Genomic DNA, 19,626 nt, shown 5'->3' on the forward strand with positions numbered 1-19,626 from the left:
GGAACCTGCGACTGCCAGCTTAACCATTTCGCCAACGTGTCGTCAAACTAGTTAATATCCGTAACTTCATCTGCGTTGCTCATCATATTAATAGTGTATTTATCATCGCCACGACGCGTTTGCGCAAATATAATGATGCAACACGGTCAGTTTAATGGATTGTGATTCGCTGCGTTTAACTGAACAATGGCATTAGGTCATTAATTGTATTGACTCGCGCCGGCTAACAGCTAACTAACAGCATCCGCGGATTGGTGTCGCGAAAGAGAAATAGTTAGCGACTAAATGAATTGTTATTAATTTTGGAAGTACGTATACAAGATACAATCGCTCTGGTTTAGTGGTGGGTGTAGGCGTCTAAATATCGACGGTTGCGGGATTACCGCTCGGGTTGGATATTTGTATTAATACAAATATTTCTTCTATCTCTTTAGTTGTATTCCCGTTTGGGTCTCTCGACCGTGCTTCGGAGAGCACGTTAAACTGTCCGTTCGAAGAAATTTTCCTTTTTTCCATGATTTGATCAGATTATACCTGTGTTTAAAGGTAGTGTTCTGAAATTTTCAATTTACTTCGCAAAAAAAATACACGTGGTTTTTGACTATAAGTCTAAAACCTCACCATGTGTCACGGGGGAGGGGAAGGGGTCGACATGCTCCTAAAACATCGCGTAATTAATGGACGGCCACTTAGTATAGTATATACTAATTTTTTTATTTTTTTTTTATACATAGATAGGCTGGCGTTTGACCGCTATTTCACCTGATGATAAGTGAAAATGCGGTCTAAGATGGAGCACGCTTACCTAGAAGTAACCTATTCACTCGCGAACTCTCAGAATTAACTCTTGGAGATTAAATACAGAGTAATTTTTGGAAATATACTTTGTAAAAACTATTGTAGGGGTTTTGCTGTTAACTATTATTACTACGCGTACTGGCTGTTCTGTGTAATTTTGTATTAGGGAAATCGAATAAATTTAATTTGTAATTAAAATCAACCCACATTTGCAACAGTATTAGTAACGAGGAAACAATTAAACCGATAAATTGAGTCGTTATTTTGTTATCTGTCTTATTTTATTTTTTCATTGTGACGCGAATTAAGATATTGTCGAGCTCCTTTAAAAGTAAAATGTACATAAACGTACTTATTTTTTTACTTGTTTGGATTCAGTGGCGTTGTATGTCATACAAAATTGAAGAAATTTAATTTACAAAAAAAAAAAAAACATTTTTTTAAAGTGTCTGCGGAGATCCTTGTCGATTCTTCTCTACAGAATCTACATTCCGAATCGGTGGTAAGTACGCGGTTTCACCCGTCTAATTTCCGATCCCGTGTGAATGTCGGGATAAATAGTAGCCTATGTGTTATTCTAGATCTCAAGCTATCTTCTTACCGAGTTTTATTAGAATCGGTCCAGTAGATTTTGCGTGAAAGAGTAACGAACATACATACATCCGCACAAACTTTCTAATTAATAATATTAGTAGGAGTAATTAAAACGAATATAATTTTTAATTTGTAAAATAACAATTTAAAACCGCGTTTTAAGCCATGCATAAAGTTACACACAAACAAACGTGCCCATAATACGATAAAAACGAGCTTACAATAATAAGTCAACGAAATTTAGTGACATTTTTCACACAAATCCGTTACGCGTCGATTTGTCACATTCGCTCCGACCACTACAGTTATTCCTCCTGAAGCGATTGTTCTAGAAACATGGTCACCTCGTTCGATTCGGCAAAATTGTTTACCGGCACGTCAATTAGTGGACTGTTGTTAAGTGAAATGTTTTTTTCTGTTTTTAAGTTCTCGATTGCCTTGCACGTGTCAAATTAAAGTTTTCTGAAATTTTTATAATGTGAATTTTAAAAATATTGAGATACAGGTGAAAATTGATTGTAGTGACGACTACTCGTATGCTTGTGCAGTGGTTTAAATTGAAATTACATTTAAAACTAACTGTGTCCGCGACTTCGTTCACGTGGAATACATCAAAGTTATTGTTCAGTTCTCAGAGTTAGAAAATATATAAATTTCTAAAATAAAAGTAGCCTAAGTTAATCCTTATTACATCAACTATTTGCCAGTGAAAGTCCCGTCAAATTCGGTCCAGCCGTTTCACGAATTAGCCGGAACAGACAGATACAAACACAAATACTTACGCCCCGTTACATATATACTTATAAGTTACTAATAAATTTTACCAGAAGCAGGAATTACATTGTAATAAATTAACAGTTATCCATCCCGAAGTGGAGCAGCGCGGTGAAATAAACTCTGATCCTTTTACTGCACGGAGAAAGAGGCCTATGCTCAGCAGTGGGATGTTACAAACTGTATCATATCGTATTGTCGTAAATTAACAAGCGACTATATAAACAGTTATTAAGGGAAGGGTTCTGTATAAGTGACGCGTGTATCGATAACATCGGGGTCGAACCTTGCCCTGGGGGTTGATAGAGACGAATGTGTGGGAGGACCCTTATTATCCCTAGAGACATCGGTATTCAATGTACAGATAAATAAACAACTATGTCGCTATGTTCATATAACATATATGTTATATTAATTCTAATCGTATGTTTATTTGTCAACGTAGGTAACAGAGTTCTGCTCAGAAATAAAACGATTTTTTAAATTAAGGACTTAGCTGGATCGATTCCTCCTGCATAACCCTTTTTTTTCTTTTATATTGCAAATTTTGTCAACATTTTTAGTTTATATATGAACAAAAAAATAATTTTGACGAATTATTTAAATAGATTCTGATATATACACGATATATACACAAATAAATTGTTAAATTAATAAATTCCAACATAAAAATTAAACAGTTGTAATAATGTTAATATTATATAGTTTATGTGGTCTATGGAATCAGAGACTAAATAATTGTGTTTGCTCGCAAACGAAAAAAAACCGACTTCAATTACATCGACGAGTAATACAACGTAGATCGACGAAAAAATACTCAAGTAACTGCGCGCAAAGATTACTCAAAAAGTAGTTATCAGATCTCAATAAAATTAACACATGACAAACATCAGCTTTCGATTAAATTAAAAATTATTAAAATCGGTACACCCAGTAAAAAGTTATTGCGGATTTTCGAGAGTTTCCCTCGATTTCTCTGAGATCCCATCATCAGATCCTGGTTTCCTTATCATGGTACCAAACTAGGGATATCCCCTTTCCAACAAAAAAAGAATTATCAAAATCGGTACACCCAATAAAAAGTTATTGCGGATTTTCAAGAGTTTCCCTCGATTTCTCTGGGATCCCATCATCAGATCCTGGTTTCCATATCATGATACTAAACTAGGTATATCCCCTTTCTAACAAAAAAAGAATTATTCAAATCGGTACATCCAGTAGAAAGTTATGCGGTATAATACAACGCAGGTCGACGAAAAAAGCGTCAAGTAAAAACGCATTATTATATAGCTCGAAAAGTAGTTGTTAGATCTCAAATAAATTTAAATGGGACCAATTGGCACACACCACCTTTCGATTAAAAGAAAATTTGTCGAAATCGCTCCACCCAGTCAAAAGTTCTGATGTAACATACATAAAAAAAAAAATAAAAAAAAATACAGTCGAATTGAGAACCTCCTCCTTTTTTGGAAGTCGGTTAAATATGTTATCTCGCGCAACACTTCTTCTCTCTTCCTGCCTTGACGCCGAAACGATCGCGTGCGCTCTTTTACTAAATAAATTGTTTAATATAAAAAAGTGTTTTTTTATGGTTTCCCATAAATCATAAATAAGCCATTGTAGATAATTGAGCTATATACTTATAGTTCGCTGTATTGCGATAAGGCAGCCTGTTGCAACTGATGCTACTTGTATTTTTCTAATGTCATGTATTGTTAACAACTTTGTAACGGTGTGCTAAAGTGTAAATAATGTTATTATACTAATATTATAAATGTAAAAGTTCAGATGGGATGCTTGTTATTTTTAACCGACTTAAAAAAATGGAGGAGAATCTCAATACGATTGTATTTTTTTAATCGAAAGATGTTGCATGCCATGTGGCCCTATTTCAATTTGATCGAGACCTAATGACTAATTTTTGAGTAATCTTTGATAACGCGTATTTACTTGACTAGTTTTCGTCTTCTTACGTTGTTGTACTTGTCTATGTAATTGAAGTCGGTTTTTTTTTTCGTTTGCAAGCAAACGAAATTATTTCATACAGAAACATATAACTGATGCAATGAAGCTTCTTAAATAGCTGGAGATTCAACTACGGCATAGGCTATTTTTCATCTCGATATACCCACGGGATATGAAGTAATACACGTAAAACACCGAGGCATAGCTAACGAGATATAGAAACAATTGCTTAATACCTACTATATTATCAACGTCTGTTTTTGATAAAGTTTTCATGTGCAGCTTACAATGTAGCCTTAAATAAGTTAGCGGACTACGTTATGTATGTACGTGTTTACAAGCCATTGTCTGTCTTTACTTGTATTCAAGTTTACTCCTTACTACCCAAGCCAAAGAAGTCGTTTTCCCGTGCCATTGGAGTATTATTGTCTAACTTCCGGGACCATTTTTAAATGGAAACACCGGCGCCCTAGGAGCACTTCCGCGTTGTCGAGACGTATCGATCGCGTGCGACGCCAGGCGGCGAGACTAGTGCGGCTTAATAGCTCGATGAGAATTGAATATGCGAGTATACGTTGACCGGTCTGGACCTCTGTTATTAAACTGTAATTACTTTGCAACATTTATAGACACACTAGCTGACTCGGCAAACGTTGTCTTGGCGCTAAATGGTATTTAAAAATAGGGGTTGGTGGTAGAAGGGTGAAAATTTAGGGTTGTATGTATTTTTCAACGCCAAATCATATACAAATAAATAATTAATCTAAAAATTGAAATTTTTTTTTTTTATGAGTGGACTACTCTTAACATTTAGGGGGATGAAAAATAGATGTTGTTCGCTTCTCAGACCTACCCGTTATGCACACAAAATTTCACGAGAATCGGTCAAGCCGTTTCGAAAGAGTTTAACTACAAACACCGCGACACGAGAATTTTATATATTAGATTATCGTATACTATAAGTAAAAAGAGGGGGGAGGGGGGAGGGGTTATACTTTTATTGAATAGTTTATTGTACGTTTAAAATTAAGAAAGTAACGATATTCTAAATTGCAAAACTAGAAAGGCGGTTCTATCATCAATAATGATCTCTTATAGCCACCCCCTAACAATACGGAAAATATTGATAACATAAACATTTTTTACGTACACGATATCCTACGGTTTACTCATCTAAGGCCGGCCGGCCATCCCTTTAGGAACGTGAAAAATGGGCATTATTGGGAATTTGAAGGGGTAAAGTAATCAAATCGTTTTCAAATTTGACACAAGATTATATATGATATGTATGTAATGAATGAAAAACCGATTTTTTGAAAATTTTAAAGTAATGTATGATGTATATAAATAAATAGATGGCTGACCGGATGGCTTAAAAAAATCAATATAGGATTTTGAGTTTAATACGTGTAAGTGTATATGTTGCAGTCAGAACTCTTAACCAGTCAAAAGTACTATTGACTAGCGAAATCAGTCAAAAGTACTTTTGACTGGACAAGTTGGTCAAAAGTGGTTTTGACTGAAAATTGTTGGTTATTAGTACTTTTGACTGCAAATTCGCGGTTAAAAATACTTTTGACTGACGCTCTCCGTCAAAAGTATTTTTAACTGCAAAAAAGCGTCAGTCAAAAGCATTATTAACTCGTTAGATGTGAATAAATTTAGTCAGATGATCCTGATAAACCATAATAAATTTATGCCCACGATCTTCTTGCGACTGCATGTCAATCAGATCGACTTGGCAGCGGCTGTTCATTTCAGTGTGCAGGATCGGTTTCTAAGCCTGACCCATCCATTTCTTGCTTTTCTTCCTTTGGCATACTTCGCACATTGATAAATATATATTAATCATTTCTTTTGTAATATTAGTGTACTTTTTTACCATTTCATGCTTAAGTCTATCGCGACCACCATGCCCTATAGAAATATGAGCAGCATCAATAATGTCGTAGATTTCCTCAGCCGGTAAAAATATTTGACAGGTTCTGTGTTTGTAACTAATTTTTTTATACCACAAACTTCAACGTGTTAAAGCGTTGGAGTCTACTGTACTGTAATGGTGTTTCCTTTTCATTAAATTTCGCGTCTTCCACATCCATTGCAAACTTTTTAAATTTTTCTTTTGTCATCACATTGAAATGACTATCTTTCATATCTTCCATCGCTAAAATTCTTTGCAAAAAGCCTTCTTTCTTTTCGTAGTCACTCATTTTTGTTCTAATATCAGCACGTTCTCCACTAATAATGAGTAATATAAAAGTTTATATGTGCGTTTGTCGTTATTTTTATCGACCACCCTAACTTTTTGCGAGTTATGACTGATACAACCAGTCAAAACCACTTTTGACGGAATCATTTAGTCAAAAGTACTTTTAACCAGCTCTATTGGGCAAAAGTACTTTTAACTGTTATTTTAGTCAAAAGTATTATTGACTAAAGCAAACGGTCAAAAGTACTTCTGACTGATTTTGCTAGTCAATAGTGCTTTTGACTGGTTAAGAGTTTTGACTGCAACATATACAAGAGACAGGCGTTAAATTTATTTTTAATTTAAAAAATTAAATTTATTTTTAATTTAAGTTTTCTTATACTTTGTAAAAGGTTCTTCGGGGCGTCAAGTCTCGAGGTATATCCATCAAACCCCCTATGGGTTTAACAGTTCTGTCATGTCAGCCAAAATAATAATATAACGTTTGTCATAAGACTATATCTATGGAACCGTAGTAGGTAGACATCGGAATTTTTTCTTACACATTCTATTCAAATTCCCGTAATAAGTATTTTAAGAAATTTTATTTCGCAGCTGGTACAGGAGTGCGGCGGAGTTATTTCGCTCGGTTTGTTTACATCGTACCAACGATATGCAGACCCTTTTGTTTAACGTTTAATATAAAGCTGTGTATGAGTGTACGTATGACTGCGTGTCTTGAAAATCTGGTTAATTTTCTTCGTTATTTTCTTTTTAATCTTGGCAAACGCAATGTGGGACGTCCTCCGGCCCGTCGACCGACGATCTACGTAAGATTGCCGGTGTACTTTTGTAAGCTGGATGAGCATTGCGGGAAATCGGGATGTCTGACGCGAACTTGGGGAGGCCTATGTCCAGCAGTGGACTGCAATAGACTGAACTGACTGACTGACTTACAGCGTTGATAAATATTTGTTTCGTGAATTCTTAAAATTCACTGTATTTTAAACTTAATATCACCAGACAACTGTACATTATTGAGGGTAGATGTAATTTTATGTAGTGACTATTACCGCATTTTTGTCATACGGTCGTCGCCCGTATTGTTGATTGAAAATGTTTTATCTCGCTTTATTTTATTTTTATTTAATTTTAATGCTAGGATTTGTCGTACCACACGACCCGCTTAAATTGATCAATATCTGAGGAGTAGTTTTTTAGTTCTCTCTTATAATGCAATTCACATTTTTTACTTGTTATTTTGTTTGCGAACAAACAATTGTGTATAACAAAGCGTATGTTTAAAGACTAGATTTAGCATTTAGTTTAGCACACTTTATAAGCAGTATGTTGGTGGAATACTTAGTATTTATAGTAAATCCTATTTTTATTATTTTTCGTAAAGGAATTTAAATTAATCTAAGTGTCATATCTATTTTAAGCTATTTAATTTTTAATTTGTTTGACTTTTAGCCGTTATGAAAAAATTTAAAAATAGAATTGAAATTATTATTTTGAAATTCGAGTAGAATGACTTAAAATTTAATTTAAATTTAGTCAAATACTAAATAATTCTGACCTTTCACTAACTGTCTCAAAATGTTTAAGTTAGACTAGCTTAGAAATTAACGCAGTTGTCATAGCAACGGGGTATTACGCTAGCGGCCGCGGTTTCGATCCTCGCTCGTGACAAATTGCTAGTCGTAGTCTGATGATTTTGTTCTTACTGTGTTTCTTGATTAATCGATAATTAATCAGCGATTTGATTAGTTGATGTCGAAACTATTCTGATAATTAGGAACACAAAAAAAATTGTACATGTGTATATCTATTCAGCCTTTAACATCCCACTACTTGGCATTTCTCCATGTAGTAGAAGAATCGGACCTTAATCCATAACATAATTCAAATATAAATATATATACATACTAGCTGTGCCAACGACTTCGTCCGCGTGGAATAGTGACTTTGGACAGCATTTTTTGGATTTATCTTTTGGTTTATTTTGGATTATAAACACCGTCGTTTGAGTATTTACATGTTCAACGTGATTCTTTAAATTGGCATAACTTTTTTTTTTCTTTATGAACCGATTGATATGAAACAAACACTAAATGTCAAGTGAAGCTTACAAAGATACATTAGTGAAAACCGCATCTAAATCGGTTAAGCCGTTTCTGAGATTAGCGTGCACAAATATATTACATTAACATTTTTACTATATTTATTGATATAGCTTGCTTTATCTTGTCTAAAATTTAAAAATGGGCATCGAATTTTTTTTTCACGCAGAATATGATCTATAAAACTTACAGACCCCCCCCCATGTCATCTATACGTATAGATAACCTCATCTGTCTGTGGCATGTACAATTGTACAAGTGTGTTTTGTGATACTAAATGTTGTTAAAATTGATTTTTAATGTTATCTTTTCGTTTAATTGCAGGTAATTATTCTTCTCCATGGCTACACCGTTGTAAAGATCGATAAGGTATAATAACGCCAGTTGTTTCGTTCCAGAAATACACTGTCATAAAGTAAAATCGATAAACTTACCGTCTACTGACTATCGTCTGTATATAGGCGTATGTGATACGAAAAAATGCAATAAAATCAATGTGACGGAGAAAACAATGTTTGCAATGATCGCTTAGATTTCGCGTTGTTTATTGCTTTACGTCAATCATAATCGTATTCCGTTATGTATTAAACGCTAATTGTCAAATCACTGTTTTCATTGCAATTTTCCAAAAGTTATTTGATTATGTTAATTGATACTAATGCTTTTGTTTACCGATTTTACAAAAGATGTCTTATCGCGTTCGTACGTTTATTACAGCGATAATTGCACATTTGTTGTTATCGCTCTGCTGTTTGTTGTCGTCTGTAGTATATTTGCGTTAAGAATAATAGTGGTCTATCGCTGTTACTTAGCTTAGACACTGACACAATATAGCCTTTTATATTATCCTATACCTGATTCTATACATTCTATATAAATAAATAAAATTGGAGTGTCTGTTTGTAATATTAAAATAATCGCTTTTTTACTAAATGCATATGGATGTTTATACGGTACATATATCAAAATATCATTTTTTACAATTTTTGTGTTTACTGTTTGTTCCGCCCAATCTCTTAAACGGTTGGATCAATTTTGGCGGGACCTTCAGTGTTAGATAGCCGATGTAATAAGGAGTAACTTAAGCTACTTTTATTATAATTTTTTTATTATTATTTTATTACCTAACACACGGACGAAATCTCGAGCACAACTGTAAAAGGAATTGTTTAAAAAAAATAAATAAAAATATGTGAAATAAATAGAATGTTCATAATTTTAAAATTAATAAATTTTATAAGTGGTATTACAGGAAATGTTCTCTTACTGATTTACATAAAGAAAGAGTAAGTTAAGATATATTTATTTATTTTTTAAGTGTGTATAATGAAATAAATATTTTTAATGCAACATATAAATTAATAAATGCAGTAATATAAGGATAAAACGACTACGATAACTCGCTATAAAATATATTTATATTAAATGTCAGCAGAATGTTACCGAGTGACATTTAGGTCAAATGGTTTGTTTAAAAATAATTTTGCAATGAATTAATTATAAGGTTATATATATATATATATATATATATATATATATATATATATATATTTGTTTAAAAGTAGCTTGTAAACATTTTTTTTTTTTTGAATATCAGTAGCTTGTAGCTTTTATTGCGTATTCATACGACTTAATTTACGTCTATTACGATTACTCTACAATTATTTATAGAGTAAAGAGTAATAACTCCTCTTCTCGGTGATCAAGATAGAACCTACACCAGAATTAGTTATATTTTTAGTATCACAAATGTGAAAGCCATGTTCAGTTCTAGCTGCAGATTTTGCGTGGTGTTAGGACAAATAGGCTCGTGTGGACGGATAAGAATTCTACAAACGATGGTTTTGACCTCTATGAGTTCTCATAAAGACCCGATTATTCGTTTTTACTAAATATATTTCATATGCATGCAGTCGTTGTATATACAATTTTATATGTGTTGGTAAAATTGAGTTTTTTTTTTTTTTGTTTAGTTTCTTAGCTATTTAGTGGGACTTAATAATAAATAAGAATATAATAATATAACGTGTTTTAAATAAATTGGTTTCTTAAATAATTTAAAATTATAGAATTTTATTATGTTACGAGATGATTATTCTCGCTTGCATTAATTTATGATTATATTAAATGTGCGATTTTTAACGAGTTACCAAAGAATGACAAAGGTTACGACAGAGCGGGATTTGAGTTCGCATCGCGGTTAAGGCGGCCAAGGCTTTGCTGCGTTAGTATGTTCTTGTGTTGTAATGGAGATCTTTAAACTGTAATGTTATTGCTCGCTTGTATATTTATTAAATACTGTATGAGTTATGAGCATGCCCACTGAGCATCTGAGTCGATTAATAAATCTCGAGAAGGTTTGTATTCCTGTGTTAAGATAGTCGAAGCTCCTGGCCTGTGCTGTTATGTTGTTAGGATACCAAACGATTGTTAGGGTTAAGGTCGGTGTCTCACTTGTGATGCTAATCTAAAAAAACACGCTTGTGCTTTAGACCGCACGACTGAAGTAAAACTTTTTAGTTACCCCTACTTCTCTTCTATCTTCACTAACTTATATCTCCTTCTCAATTAAAATCCGTTCCGTTCGCCTCGCTCGATCAAACTTTTCGCAACGCTCTCGTCACGTATTCACCAGCTTACTACCCAAGTCAAGCTGCGTAAAGAAGTTTTACTTTGTAGCGACATCTATCGCGCGACATGCAAACTAGAGAAAGACTGACGCATCCTACATCGCGCTATAAAAGTTATCAAGTGATTGAGTATATATACAAGAACCCGACAACAACCGTGGGGACGTTAGCCCGCCAGACACAACAACCGTCTGGTCGGAGGATCCTCCCTTTTCGATGGCGGACGTGATTCTTCACACCACGTTCCTCTCGCTACTAAAACTTCAAAAAACGATACGAAATGTAATGCTAGATCAACTGCAATACTAGATCGTTTCCCATTCAATCACTTCATTCATTCATCCACCAAGCTAGCTCGATTCTATAATATATGACTATGTATTATTAGTAGTTCCACGCGTAGTCCCATTAACTAGGGTAAATGATTATCACATTAATCATAGATGCGAACTCACAATGTAACTAATATCAAATTCTCCTCAGCGTGCCGCCATCGTGGAAACTTTGTAACGCTCGGATTATTTACGACTCGATACTTGAAAATAATTAATGTAGGTGGAATAATATATTCTTAGTTAAAGTAACGTTCAAGTTTCATTAACGACGGCGGTCGAGGGTTCGATTCACTTTCAGAGCGGATGTTTGTGTTACAAATACACAAACATTTGTTTCTCGGTTCGGTCTCCTGGGGTTGTGTTCCCTCGGAAATCGTAATACTATTGATATAATATCTTAGTTAATAATTTATCGCTCTATTGTTTACTATAATTATTTAATAGGGATTTACTTTTGCTAGGGAAAGTAGCTAATACGTCGTTTTTGGGTCGCGACAAGGGGCGCGTTTTGGGTCTCATTTTAAATATTCTTTTTGCATTTGAAAGTTTGTTTCGTGAAAATTATGGGCTGTAAATAAATGCACTATATCTCGGCCTTTCAGAATTTATGTACGTACAAGATGAATCGAGACGAGACGAATTTTTTCGACCAATTCTCGAATGTATAACTCGTCGATGTAATTAGTGTCGGTTTTTTTTTTGTTTGTAAACAAACGTAATTATAAAGGTTCTTTTTTTAATCGAAAACAGGTGCTTATCTATGGTTCTATTTATATCTGATTGATATCTCTCGAGTATTTTTTTTTGAGTGATACTTAATAGTGCTTATTTTCTTGATTATTAAATTTTTTCATCTACCTACGTTACTTGTCGATGTATTCCGAAGTAGGTTTTTTTTTTCGTTTGCGATAATAGTATATCAATTGAAATAGTATTAAATATGTATTCTTATCACTACCGTCTTTAAAACTAAGTCAATCTTCATGTCGTATGTCTTCAATTTCCACCTTTGGTGAAAGGTTGTATATGGATGTAGTTAAATATGTTTCATTTGGTACGGCCGTCACTCGTGTCTGCCGAGGAAGCCACAATGGGTTTTCAATATCCGCGGGTGCAGCGGATGTTAGCGTGCAACGTCTCATATCCGATGACGATATCATACGAGTATACGATTTTCGTTATATATTCATGGATATATTGCTTGAGATATGGTGTATGATGGTATAGGTATAACGTATGCGTTGAGCGTAGTTAGGATAACTATCCTGTACTAGTTTTTACCCTTAGCTTCGCTCGCAAGAGAACAGAGGCACATTGTTTGCTACCGGTCAGACTCGCGTTTACATTTTTTATTGATGATTCGCTCCTGTTAGTCGTAGCATTATGTCATATAGGCTATATAGCCTTCCTTAATAAATGGCGACGAACCTCTATACCACGTGACATTTGTGAAATGATGTGTATCGAACTGACACAACTAAAAGCAATTAAGCAAAGAACTGAACTGAACAAATGGCTATCCAAAATTCAAATGATTTTTCAGTATGAACGTGTAGTTGCCGAAAATAGCGCGTTTAAACTAAGAAACTTTCTCGCTTTATGCTATTAGTATGTAAATTGTGTATTGAAGATTATTTTAGAAACTGGTTAATTCTGGTTTCCTGTCAAAGATTTTCACTGTAATATGAAACTTTGAATAGTTACGGGTTTCTGTAAAGAACTCACTATAGACGGCGCCACGGTTCGCTTAAACCGAAAATAAAAATCATCATATCAAAAATTTCGATCTAGCGGGTACATCGTTCCATAGCTTAATTGGCTGGAGCGCCGACACGGTCAGTCGGAGACGCGGGTTCGAACCCCGCTGGAGCGGTCAATTTTTGATATGATATTCAAAAATGTTTAACAATACTACTTTCGATTATAGCGATTAGTGGATTTTAACCTTGTGATAAAAATCTAAATGTCCTTCTTTGTTTTGTATGGTATGTATATAATATCTTGGATTTTTCTGTTGCTTCAAACTTTTCAAATTCAATGCCATTTCCAATCATATATTTATTACATGTTTACATAGTATAAAACAAAGTCGCTTCCCGCTGTCTTTACGCTTAGATCTTTAAAACTACGCAACGGATTTTGATGCGATTTTCTTTAGTAAATAAAGTGATTCCAGAGGAACGTTCATATGTATAACACATGCATAATATATTAGAGGAACACTGATAGTTTCAGAGGTTTCTAATGTGATGTCATTAATAAACACATTTTTGCGCTTACATTGCAAATATTTATTTTATATTTTATACTTAGTATCAGCTTTGCACCCGTGCGAAGTCGGGTCTGGTCGCTAGTAAATAATTTAAAATTACATAATATTATGCAAAATAATGTTTAATTTTTATAAATTAATTTAAAAGAAAGTTCTAGTCTGGCATTCATTTACTTTCTGTTCGTCTGTTATAAACTATTTTAGTAACTGTAGTAATTTTTAATTAATTATTTTTGTAACGGCAGCCTCTTTTCAAGACAGTATTAATATTCCCATACTTCTTCATCTTAACGTTAAGCTCTTAAGCTCTTGCTTGAAGCCGAAGTTTCGCATAGCTAAGCGACCGACGCTGACCTTTCAAGTCTTCTTAATTTTCTGAGGTACTGTCATCTATTAAAGTGTAGTTAATCGTTATTAATTGTTACATTAATTGAATTCAGTATAACAACACGTAATACAATTGTTGTTGTTTTATTATGAATATTATATATAACTAGCTGACTCGGCAAACGTTGTCTTACCGCTAAACGCTATTTAAAAATAGGGGTTGATCGTAGAGGGTTCAAAATTTAGGGCTGTATGTATTTTTAATATATCATAAAAAAATTAAAAAAATAAAATTGATCTAAAAATAAAAAATAAATATTTGGGGTGGACTACCCTTAACATTTAGGTGGATGAAAAATAGATGTTGTTCGATTCTTAGACCTACTCAATATGCACACAAAATTTCATGAAAATCGGTCAAGCTGTTTCGGAGGAGTTTAACTACAAACACCGCGACACGAGAATTTTATATACCTATTAGATGTAATCTAGTTGGAATAGTTCTTCGCAACAAATAGATTATAGTGATTGATAGATCGATTGACTGCCCTTTACTATATATTTTGAGGGTATTCTATAATAGATAGTAAAGCTTATAGATATATTATATATATATTTTTTATTTCTCTTAGTATCCTGGCTGTGAATTATTGAATTAATTTAAATGAAATATGACAGAATACATATCAGCTAGGACAACTTTCATCCCTAAATTCCCTAGGGAAAGTTAGTTACAGTCATATGTATAGTAAAAACATATACATATATAAGAAAAATTCATACATGAGGTTATCGCGTTGTCCATATTGTAGTAGAAAGCAATGTCCACATTTTTTAACCGACTTCCAAAAAAGGAGGAGGTTCTCAATTCGACTGTTTTTTTTTTTTTTTTTTTTATGTATGTTACATCAGAACTTTTGACCGGGTAGACAGATTTCGACAAATTTTTTTCAATCGAAAGGTGGTGTGTGCCAATTGGTCCCATTTAAATTTATTTAAGATCTAACAACTACTTTTCGAGTTATATCAAATAATGCGTTTTTACTTGACGCTTTTTTCGTCGACCTACGTTGTATTATACCGCATAACTTTCTACTGGATATACCGATTTTGATAATTCTTTTTTTGTTGTAAAGAAGATATTCCTATTTTAGTACTATGATAAGGCAACCAGGATCTGATGATGGGATTCCAGAGAAATCGAGGGAAACTCTTGAAAATCCGCAATAACTTTTTACTGGGTGTACCGATTTTAATAATTTTTAATTTAATCGAAAGCTGATGTTTGTCATGTGGTCACATATAAATTTTATTGAGATCTGATAACTACTTTTTGAGTAATCTTTGATAACGCGTAGTTACTTGACTATTTTTTCTTCGATCTACGTTGTATTACTCGTCGATGTAATTGAAGTCGATTTTTTTTTTCGTTTGCGAGCAAACACAATTATGTTTTTATCTTTTCCAATTTCGCTCCGGGGCTGATTTTTTCTCGAGATCGGCGTGCTCCCGGATAATAATCTGGACTTAAGCAATTATCGCTACATGCAACGCCCTTTTAATTAACTGCAGATAATACCGTAGTACCGCAAGATGAATAGTTATTTTTAACCGACTTCAAAACAAAGAGTTCTCAAGTCGACTGTTGTTTATGTGTTATTTCATAACTATTTACTGGGTGGTCCGATTTTAATAAAAAAAAATTTCATTCGAAAGTTAGTGCTTGTCGATTGACCCCATTTAAATTTAATCAAGATATGTCTAGTACTTTTTGAGTGATCCCTAAAAGTGCGTGTTTCATTGATAACTTTTTGGACTACTTACGTCAATGATTTTCCCGTTTTATTATTTATTTATTTATTACAACTTTATTGCACAATACATGAAATAATTGTAGAAAAGGCGTAATGCCAAAAGCATTCTCTACCAGCCAATCTTAGGACGTACAAGAGCGGACGTTTGTAGGTGTGCAGAATTGAGTATTAGTAAAATTCACATTATGAGAAACAAAAGGGAGAAAGGAATCCCTGGTCTATGGGCTCATGCATTTTCAAGTGACGAATATTCTTAGTATTATTAGCCAAATCGATTAAACTTTTTACTCAGCGTCGTTCGTCCTTGGGCCTGTCTCACTGACACGAGACGGAAATGTTATAATGAAGCCTGGGGTCGTTTTTAAGCTTGTAACCTTGTGATGACATACATTTTTAATACACGGACGGAGATACGCCGCCTTATGTAATATTAACGCCAGAATATACTATGGCATCGAGTTATGAAAAATGTGACATACTTTCAGTTTCCTACCTTTATTAAGGGATGGTGTCATCGGTTGTGGATAGCTTATCCTGTACATAAGTTACGAGTAGACTTTAAAAACGGCGGGTAGTATAATTTCTTCGACTTTGAGATTAAATGCGCGAATGGAAATAATATTTCGTAAATATTTGGTGTTCGATTGTTACAAAAAAAGGATGTGCTTTAGACCACACGACTGAAGTAAAACTTCTGTACTATGGGCATGCACTGTGTCTTAGATATACGAAACGTAACTGGCTGTGAGAGAAAGAGGGAAAGAAAATATGTGCTCGCAACTCTCTCTCTTGCTCCGTTCGCCTCGCCCTATCACTCTTTTCGTAATGCTCTCATCACGCATTCACCGGCTTGCTCCCCAAGTCAAGCATGTCAGCTTTAATCCGTTAGATACCATCATCTGTCAAATAGCGTTATTCACAACCTGTGCAACAGGCTCTTAGAAAATGGGTTTATATAATGCCAGTGAAGTAAGATCTTGAGGAACGCTACTTTAGAAATAATAACGTCCATTGTGGCGTAGTTTTACATTATCTTTTAAAAAAAGTCGGTCAAGCTATGTTTCAATGAAGCCTTGGTACTTATGCTTTTAGATTATACTGAAAAAAGTCATCAAATGAAAGCCACTACTCAAGACGTATACAGTAGGTATATCTTGCTGAGTATAAATCAGGATTATCTTACGCTTCAGCCTGTAATATCCCACTCCTGGTCATAGTCCTCTTTCCCCATGTAGGCGAAGGATCAGAGTTAATCCACCACGCTGCTCCAATGCGGGTTAGCACATATATTACCTACTATGAGTAACGATCGCTATCAGGTGTACATGATAGCAACCGGGACCGACGGCTTATAATGTTGCTCTCCGAGGCACGGTGGGGAGACCCTCAAGGCACAAACACCAAGACCACGGCTAACATCTGTATGGTCAATACAAATGTTTGTCATGTGCGTGGATCGAACCCGCAACCGCGAGCGTAACAGCCACAAACCAGTGCTGTGAATGTTGCGTTGAGGATTATCTATTTTGATGAAACTCAACGTATATTAATTCTTCAATTTTCTCAATAAGCTTATCTATACGAAACGTTGTGAAATTTATGGAAAGATTGACCTATTTATTTATCTGTGTTTTAATTTAGTGCTCTGAAAAGGCTACACAGCACTGAAGGGGGTATCTATCGAGTAAACCCGGTCCTGTTAGACACGGTGTCGTCGGGATTGTGAGCCGGACAGTCCCCATAGAGGAGAAGTCTGGCCTTTTCGCCGAGAACAGCCTGTCGCTGGAGGGATTCCGTTGTTGCCTGCAGATCCGGGACCCTCCAATTAATGCGGCTGAAGGCTCCTGCACGGGTTTAGTCGGTATTGCACCCCCAAGTGCTGAGGGTGACATACGGTCTAGGACTGCCTACACAGGCATCCTGGATAAAACCCGTAAATGGGTTCCCCTGCGATACAAAAAAAAGGGTAGAAACCCTTTTTTCGAGTAAAACTATCCAGTAGAATTAGTGCATAGTCCACAAGTTTCCCTTCTACCGAATATGTGTCGGATCCATGAGCTTGAATTAAAAAAAAATGTCCCAAAAATAACCTTCTAAAAAGGCTGTAGCTTCTAATAAAAGCTACAAAGTATCTAGTGGGTACATACTCGAGTAAAACCAAGCGGTGTAGTATAGTACGTATCCAAAATTCTCCCTTCGTTAGAATATGTGTGGGATCTGTGAGGATAAGGAAATGTCCCATTTAACCTTCTAAAGAGGCTGTAGCTTCTAATAAAAACTACGAAGTACTTAGTGGGTACATACTTGAGTAAAACCAAGCAGTATTGTAAGTCGAGTGTATTCCACAATCATTCCTTCGTTAGGACATGTGTATTCTTGTATAGTTACAGTATTTTCACGAATGCATTGTTACCAAGTCTCGCGCCGGGTCAGTCGGCGGCGGGCCCTGGGCGCCGGCGGTCGTATCCGCCTGTGTCGCTCCCGTAACACGTATCGATAGTGTCTCAGCCCTATCGGCGCATATAGTACGTGTTTTGATCTCTCTTATACTCCTCTAAAACCTAACAAGTAAACAAGACAAGTTAAATAAATTCGTTTTCAGATTTAAGTGTCTAAAATGTCTTCATTATTGTATATGTTACCTAGAGTACAGTAAAATTTTTATAAGTAAAGGTGATGTTCTTTCGTCTACGATAAATATTTAATATCGACGCTTCGGGTTTATATCGATAATTTAATACAATTAACTCGACTAATCATATCTTTGACGGCAATTTAGTTTCATCACCTCTCAATAATGTATAACATATCGAAGTGATACCAAGTAAATGCGTCTAGATGTAACAACATTGACATTGCATTCGAACGTTAATTGCACTGTTGTTGCGTTGATTGCTAGTAATTAGAACGATGTAGCGCTGATAATAATTAAATCCGACCAATTGCTATAGGTTCAAACGAAATGAGATTGCGAACAAACGGATGGATGTGCCGATTTATATGTATGGTATGTTAGATATAGCTGTATATGTGATATCGTTCGATTATATATTTTGATTCTCATACCCTTTCCAAAAGGGACTGGGCCGGATTTCCGATTAAAAGTCTCCAGGGTCGTATTTTTAGTATGAACTTAACCATACTTAGTATTATTTAAATTCGTTGAGATGTTATTGATGGACAGAAAATTAGAAACAGTAATGAAAAGAAAGAAAAAGTAAGAAGTGAGTAATAAAAAATGGAGTTACATTTTTCGCTAAGCATTGATTTTGTTATATAAATTCTTAAACATTTCTTTCTAAATATCTGTAATGTATACAAATGCAATTGTTACGAAAAAAAAAAATAACTATTCGAATAGGCCCCAAGCGCACCTTCGAATCGTCATTTTACAAATTTGAATTTTATGGTGTTTATTATTTTTGTAGAAGTAAAGTTACCACCGATTTGGAATATAGATTCTGCAGAGAAGAATCGGCAAAAAACTCCGCAGTTACTCTTTTGAAAATTAATATATAAACTGTGTTTTACAAAATTAGTAATATCTTGCATGGAATACAGCGCCCCCTAAGTCCACACATCTTTATCAACTATGTAATCCTGCACCGAATAATACGCTTTATCTATTAATCTGTTTTACGTTTCAACCTTTAATATCCCACTGCTGAGTATAGGCCTATTTGTACCCTAATCTTTTGCAGAGTGGCACATTCTGTCTGTCCATATTAAAATACTAAGGGTCCACCGCCATTTTCGCTTGAGAATTTTTGATTATTTTCCTCAATATAGAGTGTTTTTTTTAATTA

Source organism: Melitaea cinxia, chromosome 14 (genome assembly GCF_905220565.1).
Source record: "Melitaea cinxia chromosome 14, ilMelCinx1.1, whole genome shotgun sequence".
Lineage (NCBI taxonomy): Eukaryota > Metazoa > Arthropoda > Insecta > Lepidoptera > Nymphalidae > Melitaea > Melitaea cinxia.